Raw genomic sequence first — 22,288 nt, 5'->3', positions numbered from 1 at the left:
AATCTATTGCTTAGCTAATTTTTCATATATACTTCCTTTTGTTCTTATAATTGTTACTTTTATTACATTCGTTATTATTACTTTTACTTTCACTACTCCCTCCGTAATTATTGTTACCTAATTATTGTTATTTTGACTACATGTACATTAATATTGATAATTTCACTACTCCCGTTGTTACTTCTGTTACTTTCACTACTCCCGCTCGCTGCTAGTATTATTAGTTTGAGTATTCAAATGAGTGATTACAATCATATTACTATGTCCAATGTTACTACAATTCTTTTCACTACTATCTGAATTACTTTTACTCAAGTATCCAATGAGTGATTACTATATCCAAAGTTACTTTTTTACTCTCACTACTCGAAATAAATATATTACATATATGTATTAAATATATTACATATATGCATTAAATTAATTAAGTCGAAATAATTATAGAATATTATATTTTTTTGAAATCTAGCTTGATTTATTTACTTTTTAATAGTTTCCAAAATATAATATACTTATATTATATTTGTTTTAATTAACATCTTTATACTAATTAATAACATAAGTGGGGCACGTTTATTTTAAGGAAAATCACCATATTCCGGTGTTCTCTAAATTTATACTTCAACCAAAACTATATAATATTTACATTTAAGGCCCTTGTTCAGGTCGATCGCACAGTGCTATTGATTTAAAACTATATAGTATAATTAATTTGTATAGATTTATTTAATTACATTGAAGTCCTTTGGTTTTTGGAATTAATATATAGGATTGATATGTCAGAATTTGTGAAAAGTTACAACTCTTCACAAATACATTCACCTGTACCTTTTCATATTTATATAAATAGACATAGATTGAAGATGTTTGTAACACAGAAAAATAATCTCATCTTCTGCATGATAGAACGATCTAACAATCTACACACAATACTTCTGAATTACTTCTTTGATTTTTGGTTTGTGCCCAAAATCAGAGGGACACCGTCTTATCTCAATAGGAAATTCGGTTTAACCCGGGCACAAATAAGGGTCGAATTGTTCTATTAGAAAAGCGAAGTCGATTCGGTATGGTTAATTATTGTCAATCCCTATTCGTGCATACTAAAATATCTAACAGGTGTCAGGCTTCCCATCTGTTGTGTCTGAAGACGAGCTCAAAAGATATTTAGAACAACTGTTTATGACCTGCAAGGCAGTTTAGATCTGGTGGGCCACGTGCCTTTGCTATTGTGCAATTCACTGATATCATTCTGAGGTTGGCCGAACCTCCCAACAAACTCTGGTATGGACGTAACTATTTGAAGGCACGCAAGATGGAACAAGATATTTTGCTTCCGCCAAGAAGTTGGAGAATATTTGTTTGCATATTGGATGTCAGATTGCAAATGATGAGCGCCTTCTGTTCTGGGAAGGCCATCATGTTTTACTCTCATTTGGCACTGGACTCAGAAAACTGTGTTTCTTTTTGCGCTACAATATCAAGGAATACAAACTTGAATTAACTTATGACAGTATTTGGCAGATTGAACTGCGGCGTACACCTGGCCGTCGTTCCGTGTATCTTCTAATCCAGGTTCCTGTCTCAGCATGTTTAGCCTCTCATATACAATATGTCTTGTTTGTATTTGTATTTGTATGCCTATCATAGCTTAGTTTGATTGTTTCTGTTTTTCCTTTTGGATTGTTTCATTAGGTTGTTACATTTCCTGTTTTTCCGAACTTTAAAGAAAACTTTGTATACTTGAAGGAGGTTGAAGGGAACTTCACAGTAAGGCGAGGCAATACCTTGTCCCACAACTTAGAACTTGTTCCAATGGTTTCTCCTCCCACAGGAATTGAGTTACCTTTTGAGATATTGTTCAAAGTCAATAGCTTGGTTCAAAATGGATGTCTTGCTGGCCCAAATCTAAATCATATTTTCTATCAGATGGTTGATCCACAGAGAATCGCCAAAGCCTTCATTGAAGATTCACCTGACAGACTCTACGATTTGAAGGAGTGCTGCTATGACCCAGTTGAGTGGTTGTTTGCTTCCAGGCATGGACTCTCAGCTGCTGATATTAGACATTGGATGGGGGATTTTAGCGAAATAAGAAATGTAGCAAGATATGCAGCTAGACTTGGTCAATCCTTGGGCTCTTCCACAGAAACTCTGACCGTTGCTAACCACCAAGTGGAAATGATATCTGATGTATATGTGTTTTCTGATGGGATTGGGAAGATTTCAGTTGATTTCGCTCGCAAAGTGGCAATTAAATGTGGCCTAAAAGGCTCGACCCCATCTGCTTTCCAGATTAGATATATATGGTGGATTCAAGGGGGTGGTTGCTGTTGATCCGACATCATTGAGAAAGTTATCATTACGTGAAAGCATGCTCAAATATAAATCCGATAATGAAAAACTGGTATGTGCTAGCTTATAGTAAGTAGTGTATCAACCTTGTTATTTGAATCGTCAGTTAATTACCCTTTTGTCGACCCTAGGTGTTCCAGATTGTGCATTTGAGAAGAAGCAAAGGAATAATGTTCTAAATCAATTGGATGCTATTATAACTGACCCACTAAAGGCACAAGCGGCGCTGGAACTCATGTGCCCTGGGGAAGTTACTAACATTCTTAAAGAAATGTGTTGGACCTTTAGTCCTCTTTACTTGTTTTGATAATGACAGTAATGGTTTTTATGTGGACTTAATATATAAACATATGCGTGTAATTGTGTGCTTAAGTTTTAATTTAGAAAGGAACAATTACAAGACGCAAGCTTGAAGTTTGGACCAAGGAGGTACAACTTCAAATACATTTGATCGATGCATTCAAGCAAGATCAAGATTGGAAATCAACCACGAGACTCAAGATGAGAGACTTGTGAAGAGACGATTCGTTCTTCAAGATCTACCAAGATTAGATAGTATAGGTCGTCATCCCAGAATGGTTTTACTTTGTTTGATTTAAAGGTTAGTGAAGTTATGACCTAATAGACATAACTTCATTGCTAGACAAAAATGATGCGTTAATTTTTGGAAAATATATTTTTAATGGTTTATAAAAATAAGAGAGTATTTATTTTATTTGGAATTAATTAATTAGAATTTAAGTTAAATAAACTATTGGTTTGTAACACGATATTTATATCGTCATGCAACCTAGGGCTTTAACTAAATTCTATCTCGATTTGTTGCTGGCTATAGAAGCAAGAATGGACCGAAGGAGGCCTTGGGCCGGCCGAACCCTAGGGAGGCCGAAACCCTAGGTGGTCGAACCCTAGGAGGCCGAGCCCTAGGAGGCCAAACTCCATTCCTTTGCTCCTTACTTGTTCTTCAAGTTTTATATTTCCAGAACATTCCTATGCCCTAATTCCAGAACATTCCAAACCCTAATTCACTCTACTATAAATACTCTCATTCATTCAACATTAATTGTTGACACACACATCTACAAATTTCAAGAGAGAAAAATATTTTAAGCAAAAATCATTTGAGCTTTAATACTTATTTTCCAAATTTGCTTATACAAAAATCACGCATCAAATTTGTCAATCACTCGAAGAAAAATCGTTATAGGATACTAAATACACAAGGATAGTATACTCACTCGCATAACGTGAGATTAGTATTTGTCGTTGTATTTTTCTTATTAACGTAAGAGCAACCTAGAGTATTTAGCGATACTCAATCTGAGTTATAATCATATAGTTGATTATACGAGTGGATTGGTAATTTTTGTAATCCGGAGAAAGGTACTAAAAATTATTAATCGAGAATAGTGGACGTAGGTTTCGACTTGTGAAACTGAACCACTTCAAAATCCTGTGTGTCTCTCTTTCTCTCTCTCTTTATTATTGTTATTTCAATTTTGCATTTATTGTTAATAATTTAATTAGTTGATTTTAATCAATAAAATCAAGTAATTAATTTATATCATATATTTCGAAAAAGCGGTCATCGTTTTTAATACTCAATTCACCCCCCCCCCCCCTCTTTCGTATTCGATCAATAGACTCCACAATTGGTATCAGAGCCTCGTGCTCTTGATAGCCTAACAGCTAGAGTTGATCGTTTTTTTGTAGTCTATTTATCGTCTTTTCCGCTGCATTTATTTTTTATCAAATGGATTCCAAACACCTAAAGTGTCCTATATTCAATGGGAAGAACTATGGTTTATGGAAAAATATGATGACCCACTTCATTAAGGAAACGATTTGGGAGTGTTGGTTGATTATCAAGAATGGTCCTAATAAGATCTTACTTGCAACCGATGAATGACACTACCGTCGAAAAGAAAGAAGAAGACTATATTGAGGCGGATTATAAAAAGGCCGAGAAGAATTCAAAAGCAATAAGCTTATTGCAAAACGGTATGATTGCCACTGAATTCGATCGTTTCTCAACCAGTTCATCTGCCAAGGAAATATGGGATGGTCTAGAATTAGCCTATGAGGGAACCACTGTTGTCAAAAAGCAACGTATGGCATTACTAATGCGAAAATACGAGCCGTTTGCCATGGAGCAAAACGAGTCGTTGATAGCATGTCCTCTCGCTTTTCTAGCATCATCAATGAGCTAAAAAATTTAGGAAGAACTTTTGACTCCAAGGAAATTGCTAGAAAAATACTCAGAAGTATGTCTCGCAGATGGAGACATAAAGTATCTGTCATAGAAGAATGTAAGGACCTAACTTCATTATCCTATCAGGAGCTACTCGGAACCTTAATGGCTCACGAGATTACTCTGAATCAGGATGAGGAGGAAGTTGGTACAAGCAAAAAGATGGCCTTACAAGCTGAGTCTAGCAAAGTTGACGATTCTTCAGATATTGAAGATGAAACTGTATTGTTTGTTAAACGTCTTAAGAAAAAGCCCTTCTTTCAAAATCAAAATAAGACAAATAACAAATCAAAGCAAACCCCTAAGAAATCGTTTGAGTCAAAAGGGTCTTTCTCTAATCGTGGATGCTTCAAGTGTGGTGATGATAATCACATGATCAAAGATTGCCCTACATGGAAGAAAATTAAGGACAAGAATCAACGAGACAAAACAAAGAGAGAATTCAAGCAAGTTATGATGGCATATTGTTGGGGAGACTTGGACTCTGAAGATGGCGAATCCGAAGAAGAAGAAGAAGAAACTGCCAACGTCTGTCTAAGTAGCGTCAGTCTTGACCTATTCTCCGAAAGCGATAATGAAAACAATGCTTCAGATGCTGAGAAGTGTCTTGTTGGAAATTGATTGATTCGGAGGATGAAGAGGTAAATTATCTTGAACTTAAAAAGCGTGTTAAGAAAATTTCTAAGGATAATTTAATTAAGTGTTGTGAACATTCCCTTGATCATTGTCATGAACAAAGTCTAGAGTTAAGAGACCTTAAGGAACAGATTTTAGATATTGCTGAGGAAAACCAACTTCTGAAAGCCAACGCCAAAAAGCTCAAATCTAAAGTTATGGCTACTCCAGCTCAACTTCCGATATGACGAATCTTTGAGAAGAACGCTCTTGAATTAAAAGTTAAGGCTAGTGATGCCATAACTTCAGAGCTTAAACTTAACATTAAGAATCTTCAAGCTAAAGTTACGGCTAGTGATGCCATAACTTCAGAGCTTAAACTCAACATTAAGCATCTTCAAGCTAAAGTTACAGCTAGTGATGCTATAACTTCTGAGTTGAAGAAAGTCAATGAGATTCTAAAAGATGAGCTTAATGGCAAAGATAGTGTGGTTTCCGAACACAAGGGAGAAATTTTATTTCTCTCTAAGCAATTGGATGAAACTAGCAAAAGTATGTCTCAACTCAAGGTACAACATGAAAAAGAGAAATGTATCTTGAATGAACGTTTTGATAAGTTTCGTGAAGACTTTGAGAAAGGTAGCTCTTCCAAGGATTCAAATGTAGATCATTCAAAATGTGAAAAAGAAATTGAGTCCTTGAAAGAATTACTTTTACATGCTCGAAAAGTTCAGGATAAGTGGGAAGGAAGCACAAAGGTTCTAAACTTCCTTACTGAACAATCTGACAATAACATGAAGATGGGACTTGGTCATGAATGCTATAGTCGTAGAGACCATGATAAATGAAAATCCAATCCTTCTGAAAATGATTTCAGAAAAAGAAAATACGTTAATCTTCCAGAATGCTTGATTTGCAATTCTTTGTGGCTCTCTTGGACATATACAAGTCAATTGTGTCAAACTCGCTTGGGATAAGAAAAAGAATGTTGAAACTGTTAAGACTTGTGATTTCATAGTGGAAGATGATGTCTCTACTATAGATGAACCTAACGACAATGAAGAACGCAATAATGAGTTTAGATGGACTTATGATATGGCTTTTGATTACTCATCTGTTCCTTCAAAATCAAACAAAATAAATGAGAATCGAAAGCATACATTCAAGTCTAAAGTTCATAACCCTAAACCTAAAGCGTCTCATGAAGGTACTAGACCTAAAACTACTTTCGATAGAACAAAACCTAGAGTACCTTATGTTCCGATTGTTAGACAAAGACCAAGACAACCCAATGTTAAAGCCAAAAGAATAATAAGACAAGTGTGGGTTAGAAAGGATCAAATATATAGAATTACTAACCATAAAGGACCCAACTTAGCTTGGGTACCTAAAAGTTGTATTTGATTCATTTGCAGGTAGAAGTGAAAGAAAATAATCTATGGTATCTCGACAAAGGATGCTCGAGACACATGACAGAGACAAAATCTTTTTCTTTCACTAGAGCCCTTCTTTGGTGGCAAGGTGACCTTTGGAGATAATAAGAAGGGTACGATTATTGGAGTAGGAAAAATTGGAATTTCAACCTCTCATTCAATCGATAAAGTATATCTGGTAAGTGGTCTTAAACATAATTTACTTAGTATTTCTCAATTATGTGACAAAGGAAATAGAGTTGTTTTTCATGCCGATGTTTGTCGCATCATAATTGAAGGTACTAGTAATGTTTTACTTGAGGATCACCGTATGAGGAATGTGTATATGATTGACTTAAATGTTGTCAATACAAATTCCTTTGCGTGTATGAAAGTAACTTCCGATGAGTCTTGCTTGTGGCACAAGAGGTTTGCACACGTTAGTCCAACTATTTTAAAGAAACTTAAGTCCATGGATTTAGTTGAAGGCTTGCCCTCAATTAATTTCGAGCAAGAGACAATGTGTGACTCATGTGCCCGCTGCAAACATGTTAGATCCTCTTTTAAACCTAAGAGAATAGTTAGCACTAAACGACCACTTGAGATGGTACACATGGATTTATGTGGACCTATGAGAGTTAGAAGCCGTGGTGGATCAAAGTATGTATTTGTTCTAGTCGATGATTACTCAAGGTATGTCTGGCCAATCTTTCTTTCCTCTAAAGATGATACTTTCGATGAATTTGTGGTATTAATGAAACTTGCCCAAAATAGATATGATAATAAGCTTATTTCGATTCGGACGGATCACGACACGGAATTTGATAATCAATTATTTATAGATTATTGTAGGGAAAATGGTGTGGGGCATAACTTCTCCGCACCACGTACCCCACAACAAAATGGTGTCGTGGAACGTATGAATCGAACCCTAGAGGATATGGCTCGTACTATGCTTTTGTGTAGTGGCCTTCCTAGAAGCTTTTGGGCAAAAGCTGTTAGTACCGCATGCTATGTGCATAATAGAGCTATGATCCGACCTATTTTGAAAAAGACTCCCTATGAACTTTTAAGAGGAAGAAAACCCAATATATCACATCTCCGTTGCTTCGGGAGCAAATGCTTTGTTCACAATAATGGAAAGGAAAATTTAGGAAAATTTGACCCCCGAAGTGATGAAGCTGTTTTTCTGGGATATTCGGATCATAGTAAAGCTTACAAAGTGTTCAATAAAAGAACCTTGCGTATAGAAGAAAGTGTTCATGTTCGTTTTGACGAAGATAATGTGTTTGATAAAGCTGAACAGGAAGAAGAGAATCTAGATGAGCCTGATTTCTTTCTAGCAAGAAATGAGCCTTTAAATGAAGATGAAGATATTCAAGGTATCAATGATGAACTAGAAAATTCTGCAAACAATCCTAAGAGAAGTGATGAGTCCATAGTTAATGATACTATCGACCCTTCCTTAGATAAAGAAAGAGATCTTGAAGTTATACCTAATGATGTTGTAACTTCCGATCCAAATCATGATATTTCTAATGAAGTTAGTGATGCTTCTGAAGAAAATCCCGAGTCCAACTCAGGGGAAACAAATCATGATTCTTCGTCTGCAGATGATGCTAGGCCATCAAATGATAATGAGCCTAGAGTTCTCAAAAAGTGGAAACATCAAAGCTCCCACCCTTTGGAGAAAATCCTAGGGGATCTAGAGCAAGGCATTAAAACTAGAAGGTCCTTGAATAATTTCTGCTCGTTCTTTTCGTTTCTATCAACTATTGAACCTACCAATATTAAAGAAGCTCTTACTGAACCTGATTGGATAACCGCTATGCAAGATGAGCTTCAACAATTCGAACGCAATAAAGTATGGCACTTAGTGCCACGACCTAGTGATCGAACTGTTATTGGTACTAGATGGGTGTTTAGAAACAAATTGGACGATACAGGACTTATTACAAGAAACAAGGCACGACTAGTTGTCCAAGGTACAATCAACAGGAAGGGATCGATTATGACGAGACCTTTGCACCTGTAGCAAGACTTGAGGCTATACGTCTCATTATTGCCTTTGCTGCTCATAAAGGGATGAAACTGTTCCAAATGGACGTTAAGACAACATTTCTTAATGGTTATTTGGAGGAAGAAGTCTATGTAGAACAACCTCCCGGATTTTTAGATAGCAAGTTTCAAAACCACGTTTATAAATTAGACAAAGCTTTATATGGTTTGAAACAAGCTCCAAGGGCATGGTATGACAGATTATCCAAGTTTTTGTTACAAAATAATTTTACAAGAGGATCTGTCGATAAAACTTTGTTACTAAAATCCGAGGGTTCTAATTTACTTGTCGTACAAATTTATGTAGACGATATTATATTCGGTTCTACAAATGAAAAATTGTGCAAGTATTTTTCTAATCTAATGACTTCTGAGTTTGAAATGAGTATGATGGGAGAACTGAAGTACTTTTTAGGCTTACAAATTCAACAAACAAAGGATGGTATAAAGATACACCAACAGAAATATATCAAGGAACTAATCCGAAAGTTCGGTATGGAAAATGCAAAATCATACGATACACCTATGGTACCTGAAAAGAAGATGACTATAGATGAACATGGTAAGTGTGTCGATGAGACTATTATGATTGGTTCACTTTTATATTTAACTGCAAGTCGTCCTGATATAATGTTTAGTGTATGTGTCTGTGCGCGATTTCAATCGTGCCCTAAAGAATCACATATGATTGCAGTTAAACGTATCTTGAGATATTTAATTGGTACATCTAATTTATACCTATGGTATCCACTTGAGTGTAATTTCGATCTAGTAGGATATTCAGATGTGGATTATGCAGGATGTTCTTTAGATAGGAAAAGCACTTCTGGGTATGCAACGTTTGTTGGACCTTGTATTATCACATGGGGATCAAAGAAGCAAAATTCAGTTGCAATGTCTCTGCTTCGCCGGCCGAGTATGTATCTCATGGATTGTATGTTCTCAATTACTTTGGTTAAAGCAACAACTATGTGATTATGGTATAAATGTAGGTCGTATGCCTATTATGTGTGACAATACGAGTGCTATAGTAATTTCTAAGAACCCTGCCCAGCACTCGAGGACCAAACATATAGATATTCGACACCATTTTCTACGGGATCATGTAGAGAAAGGCAACATTTCACTTGAATTTTGTAGTACTGAAAGGCAATGGGCTGATATCTTGACTAAGGCATTAGCTAGAAAACGCTTTGAGTTATTGAGACTAGAGATTGGTTTAATTAGTGATAATTAAATCCGTCATAACTATGTTTGGGAACCTGAATGACTGGCTAAGAAGATAAGATTGTACGATTGTGTCCGTATATTTTTGTTGCAAGTTTAATTATGTTAAATAATGTTTATTTTACGTGTTATATCTTGCTTATGTGTATGGTAATATTTTATATTTTGCATAATCACATTCCTTACAAAAATTCGACAAAATCTACAATAAACTGCCAGATATAATAAAGATATTTCTATCTTATTATATTCCTACACAAATCCTGCCTAAACTCCAATAAAAAAGATTCCTTCCTAATCTTACATTTAATAGGAGATAATACCGAAAAAAAGGGAAGGTGCGAAAAAAAAAACGCATGAAAAAAAAAAAAAGAAAGTGCCGTGAAAAAAAAGGGGCACGAGAGAAAAAAAGAAAAAAAAAAAAGGAAAGATGCCGAAAAAAAAAGGAAAGGCATTAAAGAAATAAGGAAATTGGTATTATTCTCTATCTTTTAAGGAATCCTATTATTACCTAAACTCAAATTCCTTATGCTATATATACCCCTTTAATCTCTCCATAATTCTCATCAATTCTAATCACCTAAACCCTAATTACCTTTTACTACTATCTTCAATTTTAATAATGACTAATAAACCTACAACCCGTTTTCAATCAAAGAAACATGTTGTTATTAGAAAGAAGGTAAGCCAATCACCGCCACGAACCCGCTCCACCTCACCGGCCGACACCCCTCGCTCCCCACGGTCAGCCGCCGACCAACCCTCCAACCTCACAAAGCGACGAAAATTGTTTAAGGGTAAGGGAAAGACGGTTTCGGAAATTGAGGTAAGTTCAAAAACTGAAAACTATAAACTTCAAGATGGTTCTTCACGTATTCTTTACGCACAGCATATGGATGATTACACCAACAATGGACTGAATAATCTTAGACTAACTCAAGTAGAAAGAAGAGATGTCAATCAAGTTGCTCAATATCGCAGTCACGCAGGACGAGTATATTCGATTGATTGGTTAAAGAAATACAAAGCACTTGGGTTTTTCAGAAATTTTCTCAAGGATCAAGGATGGGAAAATATTGTTGTTGTAAGTGGTCCTGTCTTTCCTATTGAGGTATATCAATTTTATGCTTCTGTTCATCTTAAGGAAGGAAATTTGTTTGCTGTGGTCAATGAGACTTCCATAAAAGTCTCACCTGGTGATTTTTGCGACTTGGCTCATGTTCCTAACGAGAGAACTGAGATCAATCCAAGCGTAGAATGGGGAGGTGTGTCACCTGAAAAAAGGTTGATAGTGAAACGGTATTTCAAACAAGATGCAACTTCGTCTGAGACTATCTTAACTGCGAAGTTGTCGCCAAAATTGAGGTTCTTTTTGAACTTTCTTTGGAATACCATTGTTCCTCGAAAAGAAGGTAGAGATAAATTCGGGGCACATGAGATGATTATTATGAAGGCTTGGCTTGAAGAAGAAAAGGTTAGTCTACCCTTGCTTGTGTTTCATAAAATTATACAAGCTAGTGTAACGGCTAAGATGGAGGATTTCGCTTCTACTTTAAGTTTGCCTCATGGGAATTGGATCTCACGAATTTTAGAGAAGAAAGGAGTAATTGGGAAGCATAGTTATGGAGTTATCACTAATGACGAGATGAGCAATCTTTACCTATCTTATATGAAGCTCGTTATTAATGGCAACGAATTAGGTTTTGAGACAAAAGGAGAAAAAGAAGGAAAAAGCAATGTGAGTTTTGATATGTTGGATTCTAAGATGGATTCAAACTTTACTTCTATTCTTGGACGGATTAATGAACAAGACAAGAAATTGGAAGAATTGTTTGACCTAATTAAAAAGGAAAGGAGAGTTGATACTAGTGGACCAAGTGAAATTAGCCCGACTCGTCTAAATACCGTGTTGTCACGGTTTGATACACGCCTCGAAAGTGTTTTTAAGGCCGCCGTACGAACTCACTCCGAGTCTACTCAAATAAAGGAAGGTATGGCTAGTTTGGTTAAGTTTGGTGATGATCTTTTGCAATCTGGGAAGGAGATGAGGTCTGAGATGCAAACTATATATGAAGCAGTTAAAGCTATGACTTTGAGGATTGGTAACTTCGATACTCGGTTAACCGCTCAAGCTGCACTCCTAGACCATTGTCATGCGCGACTCGAGGACTTGGAATACCGCACCCGACCTAGGTCCAACCCGCCAAGCCCACGCTACCCTTGACCATCTTGCCCTAATCCATTTAACCTAGCCTTATCTTTTTAATTCCTTTGCTCACAATAAAAATCCATTCTTGTGGATATTAGCTTTTTCAATTCCGCATTATTCCTTTTGTGATTGCAAGTTTATAATATTATTATGCTAATTAATAACTAGATTGCGTTTAATATAATATGTTTTTCATGATTAATTCTTGTTTCATAATATATTATTCTGGTCGTTTTATGTTTGTTCTTATCTTTTCAATGATGCCAAGACGGGGAATTGTTTTTATGATTTGTGACCGTCTCAAAGTTAATTCTCTCATGGCGTTCTATAGTTATAACTTTGAAGAGATTATTAGTTTCTACGCACAACTGTTCTATAATTTGGGAAGTATTATGTTGAGGGGGAACTAGACTTAGACACAAATCATAGGAGACTTGTCATCATCAAAACGGGGGAATTTGTTGGACCTTTAGTCCTCTTTACTTGTTTTGATAATGACAGTAATGATTTTTATGTGGACTTAATATATAAACATATGCGTGTAATTGTGTGCTTAAGTTTTAATTTAGAAAGGAACAATTACAAGACGCAAGCTTGAAGTTTGGACCAAGGAGGTATAACTTCAAATACATTTGATCGATGCATTCAAGCAAGATCAAGATTGGAAATCAACCATGAGACTCAAGATGAGAGACTTATGAAGAGACGATTCGTTTACTGAAGATCTACTGAAGATTAGATAGTATAGGTCATCATCCGGTAATGGTTTTACTTTGTTTGATTTAAAGGTTAGTGAAGTTATGACCTAATAGACATAACTTCATTGCTAGACAAAAATGATGCGTTAATTTTGGGAAAATATATTTTTAATGGTTTATAAAAATAAGAGAGTATTTATTTTATTTGGAATTAATTAATTAGAATTTAAGTTAAATAAACTATTGGTTTGTAACACGATATTTATATCGTCATGCAACCTAGGGCTTTAACTAAATTCTATCTTGATTTGTTGCGGGCTATAGAAGCAAGAATGGATCGAAGGAGGCCTTGGGCCGGCCGAACCCTAGGGAGGCCGAAACCCTAGGTGGTCGAACCCTAGGAGGCCGAACCCTAGGAGGCCAAACTCCATTCCTTTGCTCCTTACTTGTTCTTCAAGTTTTATATTTCCAGAACATTCCTAGGCCCTACTTCCAGAACATTCCAAACCCTAATTCACTCTACTATAAATACTCTCATTCATTCAACATTAATTGTTGACACACACATTTACAAATTTCAAGAGAGAAAAATATTTTAAGCAAAAATCATTTGAGCTTTAATTCTTATTTTCCAAATTTGCTTATACAAAAATCACGCATCAAATTTGTCAATCACTCGAAGAAAAATCGTTATAGGATACTAAATACACAAGGATAGTATACTCACTTGCATAACGTGAGATTAGTATTTGTCGTTGTATTTTTCTTATTAACGTAAGAGCAACCTAGAGTATTTAGCGATACTCAATCTGAGTTATAATCATATAGTTGATTATACGAGTGGATTGGTAATTTTTGTAATCCGGAGAAAGGTACTAAAAATTATTAATCGAGAATAGTGGACGTAGGTTTCGACTTGTGAAACTGAACCACTTCAAAATCCTGTGTGTCTCTCTTTCTCTCTCTCTTTATTATTGTTATTTCGATTTTGCATTTATTGTTAATAATTTAATTAGTTGATTTTAATCAATAAAATCAAGTAATTAATTTATATCATATATTTCGAAAAAGCGGTCATCGTTTTTAATACTCAATTCACCCCCCCCCCCCCTCTTTCGTATTCGATCAATAGACTCCACAAAATGCTTAAATGTGGCTACAACCATTCCTGTCAATGATGCTGCAAACTTTCCGTGCATCAAAGTTGCAGGAGTTGAGGACCAAATCTAGAATTTTTATCCCACGGGGTAGAGCAATGATGAAACCAAAACCTTGGAATATGGTCAAGTATTTGTGCAAGTCTCGGGTGCTAGATTTCGGAATGTTGGTAATGAACTCAGCACATATACTAATTATGAGGCTGAAATGGGTAAACCAAATAATGTCTTGCAGCGCAAAGTGGTTGTTGCCAAGAATCCTTGCCTTCATCCTGGTGATGTACGCGTCCTGATGGCTGTAGATGTTCCTGCTTTACATCACATGGTCGATTGTGTCGTGTTTCCTCAAAATTAGCACTTCTTAACACATCTCTCCCAATTTTCATTGCTTTGTTTATCCATCCGGTATTACAATTTGTTTTATCTTAGATTCCTCGCGTTTGAGCCAACAATTTACATGTTCTTTTTAATTTTTTATTATGTATAAGCATACGCAAGTAAGGATGGGGTTCCATGTTCAATCTCCACAACTCGACCACACAAAAAGATAGACTTAAACAAACCGAAGTTGGATACGTAAAGTAGTAAATTATTATAATGTACTCCGTATGTGTGACTGAGATTGCTTAATATTTCAGGCCGCATCCAAATGAATGCTGCGGAAGTGACTTGGATGGTGATATATACTTTGTCTGTTGGGACCTAGAACTCATACCACCTTGCCAAGTCGAACCTATGGATTACTTGGCTGCAGAGAGTCAGGTGTTGGATCATGAGGTTACCATGGAGGTTGTCTTTCTTTCCCTCAATTATTCCCAGTTTCTGTGTCTTGTTGTTTGATTGATTATTTCGGCGGTCCTGCTAATAATACATCTCATGTAACTAGGTTTTTTTGGTCTTAATTGCTCAGTTTTTCTAAACTACTACTCCTGTTTCCACTTTCCAGCACGTAATTTTTAATCATCTGACAGGATCTCAACTGTGCAGATGCAAACATGAGATCAAGAGAACTCGTTTTAAATCGTCTGATCATAAGGTTTCAAAATTAAACAATAAGGTTTTGTATACAAGACACCTGAAAGTTAACTAACCCTTGCGGTCTTGGAAATCGGAAAACTAGGCTGATTTTTATTGTTGTTGTTGGTTAAGCTATTCACTAAAAATTACTCCAGATATAGCATCATTGAAAGGGTAGTGGAACTCTATGAAAAATTGACAATGGTGCTGTAAGGAAGGTAATGTATATTGAAAATGGATAATTACAATGAGTAAATGTTTACAAGTATTTATAGGATGGGAAGTGTATTGCTATGCAAGAAATAAAGTCTCCTAGAATATACATTTGCTTATAATAAACAATATACATATTATTGTGTTGATATGTTGCTTGTATTTGCAGATTCGGAAGATACGGAAGATATTGAGGAGATATGGTTGATACGCCCCTGCAAGATGGACTTCGGTCGTAGAAGGCCAATCTTGTCTCGTAGGTCATGAAATCGAAGCCGATGAAGGGGTTTGGTGAGAGCATCCGCTAGTTGATCCTTGCTTGCTACATGTTGAATGCGGATGTGTCCTATCTGTAGTTGCTCACGGACAAAATGGAATGATAGTGCCATGTGCTTCATGTTTGAGTGGAATACCGGATTTTTCGCATAAAGAGTGGCAGATATGTTGTTGAAATAGATTGCCGGAGGCTTGGTGATAGTAATGTTGAGTTCAGTAAGAAGATTTCGAAGCCATAAGACTTCAGTGGTGACGGATGCAAGAGCTCGAAACTCTGCTTCGGTAGTGGAGAGTGCAAGGCCTCGTTGCTTTTTGGAGGACCAAGATATCGGGTTGCGACCAAGATATACTATGTAACCGGTGGTGGAGATATATGTGTCTTTGTCGCCAGCAAAGTCAGCATCGCAGAAGGCATGAAGACATAGTGGGGATGTGCGATGAAGTTGAATGCCATAGGTTTGAGTGCCTTGGAGGTAGCGAAGAAGCCGTTTCAAGGCAGTCCAGTGAGTTGCGGTGGGGTGGTGAAGAAATTGAGCAAGACGATTAACTGTAAAGGCAATATCAGGGCGAGTAAGGGAGAGATATTGTAAGCTCCCTACAATAGCCCGATAGGTAGGTTGGTCGTGGATAGGTTGTTTATCTTCACGTAAGAGGGGGTTATCTGTGTTAATAGGTGTCGGGTGTGGTTTGGCATCCGACATCTTATGTTTAACGAGTAAGTCATGGACATACTTAGATTGATTAAGGTGTAAGCCATGTGAATTAGGTTGCACTTCGATGCCTAGGAAGTAGGAGAGTGGCCCGAGGTCTTTAAGTGAAAATCTTTGCGCTAAATGAGTAATAAATTCTTGTATTTGTTTGTGGTTTGGATTGGTGATGATAATATCATCGACATAGACAAGCATATACATACATACGGTTTTAGTGGTGAGAATGAATAACGATGAATCCGAAATTGATTGTTTGAAACCATAAGTGACAAGATATGTTTTAAGCTCATTGTACCAAGCTCGTGGAGCTTGTTTTAGTCCATAGATCGCTTTGTTGAGTTTACAAACGAATTCCGGGTGAGATACATCAACGAAACCTTGCGGTTGGGCCATGTAAACATCGTCTGTCAATGTTCCTTGTAAGAAGGCATTATTGACATCTAGTTGACGTAAGGACCACGAATTGGTGACTGCAAGGGAGAGTATGAGACGAATTGTTGTTGGTTTGACAACGGGACTAAATGTTTCGGTGTAGTCTATCCCGGGTCGTTGGTGAAATCCTTTTGCAACTAATCGTGCTTTATGTTGTTTGAGCGAACCATCGGGATTGTATTTGACGCGATAGACCCATTTGCAGCCAATTATATTTTGGGACGGTTGGCGTGGGACTAGCGTCCAGGTGTTGTTGCGTGTAAGAGCCTGAAATTCATCCTTCATAGCTGTACGCCATTGAGGTTGTATGAGAGCTTGTTTTACTGTATTAGGTAAAGAATTGGTAGAGTCAGAGGTGTGAGCTAGATTATTTGCATATCTCGGATTTGGTTTTCGAATATTGTTGTCAAGTCGTGTGGTAATATTTTTGCGTGGAGGTGGAGGTGCGGATGGAGTTGGCGTGGGGTTAGGTGTGGTGTTTAATGAAGTGAAGTTAAGTGTGATGGTTGTTTGAGTAGCGATAGTGGGAGTAGAGGTACTGGTCATAGTGGGGTCAATAGGCGAGGTTGTGGAGTCCGTGTTTGCAGGCTGTTCTTGCAAATTGCGACGGGTGTAGACTTGGGTTATGGGTGGTTTAGTGCGTGTGGGTTGTTCCGTTGGGGTGGTAGGTACTTGGGTTTGTGTTTGTAAAACAGGTATGATAAGATGACACCACTCATCCGGGTCGGTGTGAGTAGAAGGAGAGGACGTAGTAAGTAGTCTTTTATAGGCAAACTCATCTTCGACAAATTTGACGTGACGTGATGTGTATAATCGATTGGTTGTCGGGTCGAGACAATGAAAAGCACTTTGAGTGGAAGAGTATCCCACGAATATACAAGGGGTTGATCGATAGTCAAGTTTATACTTTGTATACGGTCGGAGCCAAGGATAACATAGGCAACCGAAATTATGTAGCTTAGTATAGTCGGGTTGCGAGCGATACATAAGAAAATATGGTGTAAGTCCATTAAGTGTTTTGGTAGGTAATCGATTAATGAGATATGTTGCGGTGCTGAATGCAAACGGCCAAAATGTGGTTGGGAGGCCGGCATGGGCTAGAAGGGCTAAGCTCGTTTCAACAATGTGACGGTGACGTCTTTCGGCATATCCGTTATGTTCCGGAGTATGAGGCGGAGAGGTAAAATGGCTTATGCCGTTATCGAGTAAAGCGGGTGTAAATTTTTGAAATTCTCCACCGATATCGGAGAAGAATTGTCTAATTGGTCGTTGAAAATATTTTTCAACTAAAGCTTTAAACCGAAAAAATACTTGTTGGGTTTCGGATTTTTATTTTAGCGGGAATAACCATATGTATTTGCTAAAGTGATCGACAAATATAACAAAATATTTGTATTTTTCGCGAGAATAGACGGGACTAGTCCAAAGGTCGGAGTAAATTAGTTCGAGTGGTGCTGTGGTTTTAAATGTCGATTTCGCGAAAGGTAGTTTCTTGCTTTTACTGATGTTGCACGAGTCACAGTAGGAAAAGTTGGACAAATTAGAAATAAAAGATGCATTTTTATTAATTTCTTTCATAACATCAAATGAAGGATGACCCAATTTTTGATGCCATGAAATGGTAGTCGAGCCCTTTTGGTTGGAGTAGGCGTGTGGTTGCTGCGGACTCAACTCATAGATTCCGTTTTTAGCCCGTCCCTGGAGTAGCGTCGCACCCGTCGAGATTGCCTTAATAAGAAAACAAGACGATGAGAAAATAGCATATGCATTGTTATCACGACACAATTGCGAGATAGATAAGATATTGCGTGAAATTTGTGGTACATGTAAAACATTATTCAATTTAATAGAGGAGTAAGGTAATTGAAAAGAACCTATATTCGCAATGTCGAGGGCCGAACCATCGCCTATGATGAGTGCATCAGGGCCGGTGTAGGGCGAGTGGAGAGCAAGGGTGTCAAGATCGTGGGTAACGTGGTGCGAGGCACCACTGTCGAGGAGGTAATTGGGGTTGGGGTTCACGGCATTAGGGGTTGCAGCGTGGGCTTGGGGTTGTTGGTTGAGTTGACGGGTTGGTGGTTCGGGAAAAATGATGGTGGGAAACAATTTGCGGAAGAGCGGGCAGTTGGCAATGACGTGGCCGACTTGGCGACACCATTGACAATGACCTTTGAAAGGTCGTGGGTTAGGGTTGCTGGGGTTCGATTGGTTGGGAGTGTATGGGGTGTTTTGTGAGGTGCGTTGGTTGCCTCGATATTAGTGGTGGTGACGGTAGGAGGGGTTGGCCGTGGGGTTGAATAGGTCAGAGGAGGGTTGTTGCTTGATAAGCAACTCATGTTCAAGCAGTTTCTCGTGCAACGCTTCAAATGTAATCGGGTTGTCACGGGCACGAACGGTGTCCATGACGGGTTTGTATAAATTATAGTCGAGACCCTTAAGAACTTTCGAAACAACGTCCTCGGGGTCTAGAACCTTTCCCATTAGGGCAAGTTGGTCGGTGCAAGCCTTTATGGTGTTCATATATTCGGTAATAGACTGATCCGTGGTTTTGACAATCGAATCAAGTCGGTCTTTTAGTTGTAGGATATGCGCACGTGAGGGGTTCGCATAGGTTCTTGCTAAGATGTCCCAAGCCTCTTTAGAGGTTTTGGCTCGGACGATTAGCGCTTGGACAGCCGAAGACAAGGTGCCCATGAGGGCACCGAGTATCAAGCCATCTTGTTTTAGCCATGTAAAGTAGGCGGGGTTAGGCTTCTCGGTTTTGTCATCACCGGTGATGGTGGGTGATGGAGAGGGGTGCGTGCCATCAAGGAAGCCAAACAAGCTATATCCAAAAAGGATATGGGTAAGTTGGAAATGCCACAATGTGTAGTTTTGCGGGGTTAGTTTTACGCAGTGGTTAAGGTTGAGTGAGGTCAATGGAGAATTGGTTTCGTGAGGGTTTTGGATGACGGTTTCTGGGGTGGCCATTGTGGAAGCGTGGTTGGTGAAGGCTGGAAGGGCTAGGGTGACTCGTTTGAAGGAGTTGGGGCGCGGTGACAGAGGGTTTTTTGTGGATCGTTTGTGACTTCTTGATACCATGTAAGGAAGGTAATGTATATTGAAAATGGATAATTACAATGAGTGAATGTTTACAAGTATTTATAGGATGGGAAGTGTATTGCTATGCAAGAAATGAATTCTCCTAGAATATACATTTGCTTATAATAAACAATATACATATTATTGTGTTGATATGTTGCTTGTATTTGCAGATTCGGAAGATACGGAAGATATTGAGGAGATATGGTTGATAGGTGCTACCATTGTTAGTAAAATCAATTTAATGATGATCTCGTAATTTACGTTAGGTGTATCATAAAGTATATTCATGATGCTTCATGGTGAATTATGTAAGAACCATTTTTTTTATGTAAGAATGGACATACAAGAAGCTTGTATAACCAGTACAAGCTACATCTGCCGATTAGCCCAATACCGCACGCATATTATCTGTATTGCTGTTAGTTTCTGATTCTTGACTCTGTGTAAAAGTCATGTTGCCTGTTGCTTTACCAAGTCACTCGAGCATCTCATTTTTTTTTGTGATTGCTAGAATAAGAGATCAGCTAGGAGTATTGACTCGGAAAAGAAAAATGGTTAGCTAGCAGTACGTTTCCATCCATACACAACGGTTTGAGGCATTTTTTCGCAGGACCTCCTATCATAGTCAACCAATACTTATTGTAGGGTGTTGAGAAATGTTTGAAGGGGTCATCAATAGATTTAACTGTTGCTATGTAGAGACGACTTGAGGAACTACCGAAAGTGATAAGACGCTATCAGGTGCTACTTTGAATATATAGCTTTAAGATAGGATCGATATACTCATGTATGGGAAAAATCATTATTAGCATCCATTAATAATTAATTTTCTCCCTAGTTTTGTATTGATGAGGATTTTCTTATTTTTTATTCATGTTCACTGTCGGCATTATCTTCTTCTTTAATAATTGAAAAAAACATGAATTATCACACAAACAAACTTAATAAATTCAAACTAATTTTTTTTTTTTAATATTTACTAGTTTTTCTTTAATCAATTAGAAGACATAAAGTTCTTATATTATCCATTATTAGTTCTATCATTTTAAAATTCAAAAGTTAGGAGGAAAATCAAGATCTGCCCTAATACTCAATTTGAATTATCATCGACTAGAGTTCTCTCATTTTGTTTACAGAAAAGTGGTATAAAGTTGATTTATTGCAAATCTTATCTTCATAAAACATGAACATTTAACCCATAAGCCACCATCACATACATTTTTCTAAAAAAAAAAACAATAAATGTGGGACCCTGACAAGAATTTTTTTTTTTTTTTTTTTTTTTTTTTTTTTTTTTTTTTTTATGACAGGTGGATAAACTCATTTTCTAGCCCGATTGGCTAGATCATGAGCAATAGTATTACAAGTTCTTGAGATAAAAGAAAAACTAATACAATGAAAATCTTTAGCTACTTGAGAAATATCCTTGAGAATTGAGCTTGTCATGTGGTTACTTGATTTTCCATCAATAATTTGTCGTAAGATACGGAGACAGTCTGACCCTATCGATACATGCAAAAGCTTGTTCCGTGTAGCCCATTCCATAACCTATAAAATAGCTTTACCTTCCGCTTGTTCCGCAGTTTGTGCAAAAGTCGATCTAAGAAGATGCACTACCTGACCAGTCGGTGAATAGCAGACCCATCCAATTCCAGTGGTTTGGTTTGTAGTCCATGATGCATCTACAAATAAAATACTTAGGGCAATGATTCTGGCCACCATACAATAAAATTTCTTCCCCAGCCTTAAGACACAATTCAGTATTATGAGAGGTTTCATCAGTACCCAAAATCTCAAAAACTGGAGGAATAAGATCAGTCGAGTGTCTTGTTGCACACAAGACTTGATTAAACTGAGCCTCATAAAGTTTAATAGCCCCAACCGCGTTACATAAAGTTTGTTGGGATAAGTGTCCTCCGACAATAATGCGATCACAACTGTCGATCATGATGATCACATGTTTAAATCTCATTTTAAGAATACATGTGGGATGTAATATTTATACAGTCAACTGGTCCACACATATCGGTAATGATTGGCTGACTAGAGTTTGACATTACTGTCGTGCGACGGTGGTGATCAGTTGATCCCCTTAGGTCATACCTATAGGGAAATACTCTTAATTGATTATTTAATTAATCGTATGCCGATACGAGTTAATTAAATTGCTTAAAATTGACGGATGATCTTGTGAGTAAAATTAACGTGTCTTACTGTAACTCGATTATATTAGATACGGTCTAAGTAATTAAATTGTTTTATTACTTGGATAAAATTATTGTTTACGAAACAATTGAAATAGAAATTGAATGAATAATTTATTATAAATACAAGACGTTGTAATTTATAATTTGATAAACCGTTTTGGTACACGTAATTACGAATTACTAGTCAATTTTGTAAATGACATATTTTATGAGTATGTTGATTTTTAATATGTTAAAAATACATTATATTATGACATGTCATGTAACATGTTACATGTGACAAAATTGACAAATGACAAAATAAAATGGACTACCCATTTTATTTTAAGTATGCCGAAATAATGGAGGGAGTGTAAGATTTATATTG

The 22,288-nt window shown here is 37.1% G+C and overlaps 1 pseudogene; it reads left to right on the top strand.

Annotated features, from left to right (window-relative positions):
• Positions 1–1,186: 1,186 nt before the first annotated feature.
• Positions 1,187–15,212, top strand: LOC141639809 (RNA-dependent RNA polymerase 1-like; annotated as a pseudogene).
• The last annotated feature ends 7,076 nt before the right edge of the window (positions 15,213–22,288 follow it).

Source organism: Silene latifolia, unplaced genomic scaffold (assembly GCF_048544455.1).
Source record: "Silene latifolia isolate original U9 population unplaced genomic scaffold, ASM4854445v1 scaffold_57, whole genome shotgun sequence".
Lineage (NCBI taxonomy): Eukaryota > Viridiplantae > Streptophyta > Magnoliopsida > Caryophyllales > Caryophyllaceae > Silene > Silene latifolia.
This window is presented reverse-complemented; position numbering and strand designations above follow the sequence as displayed.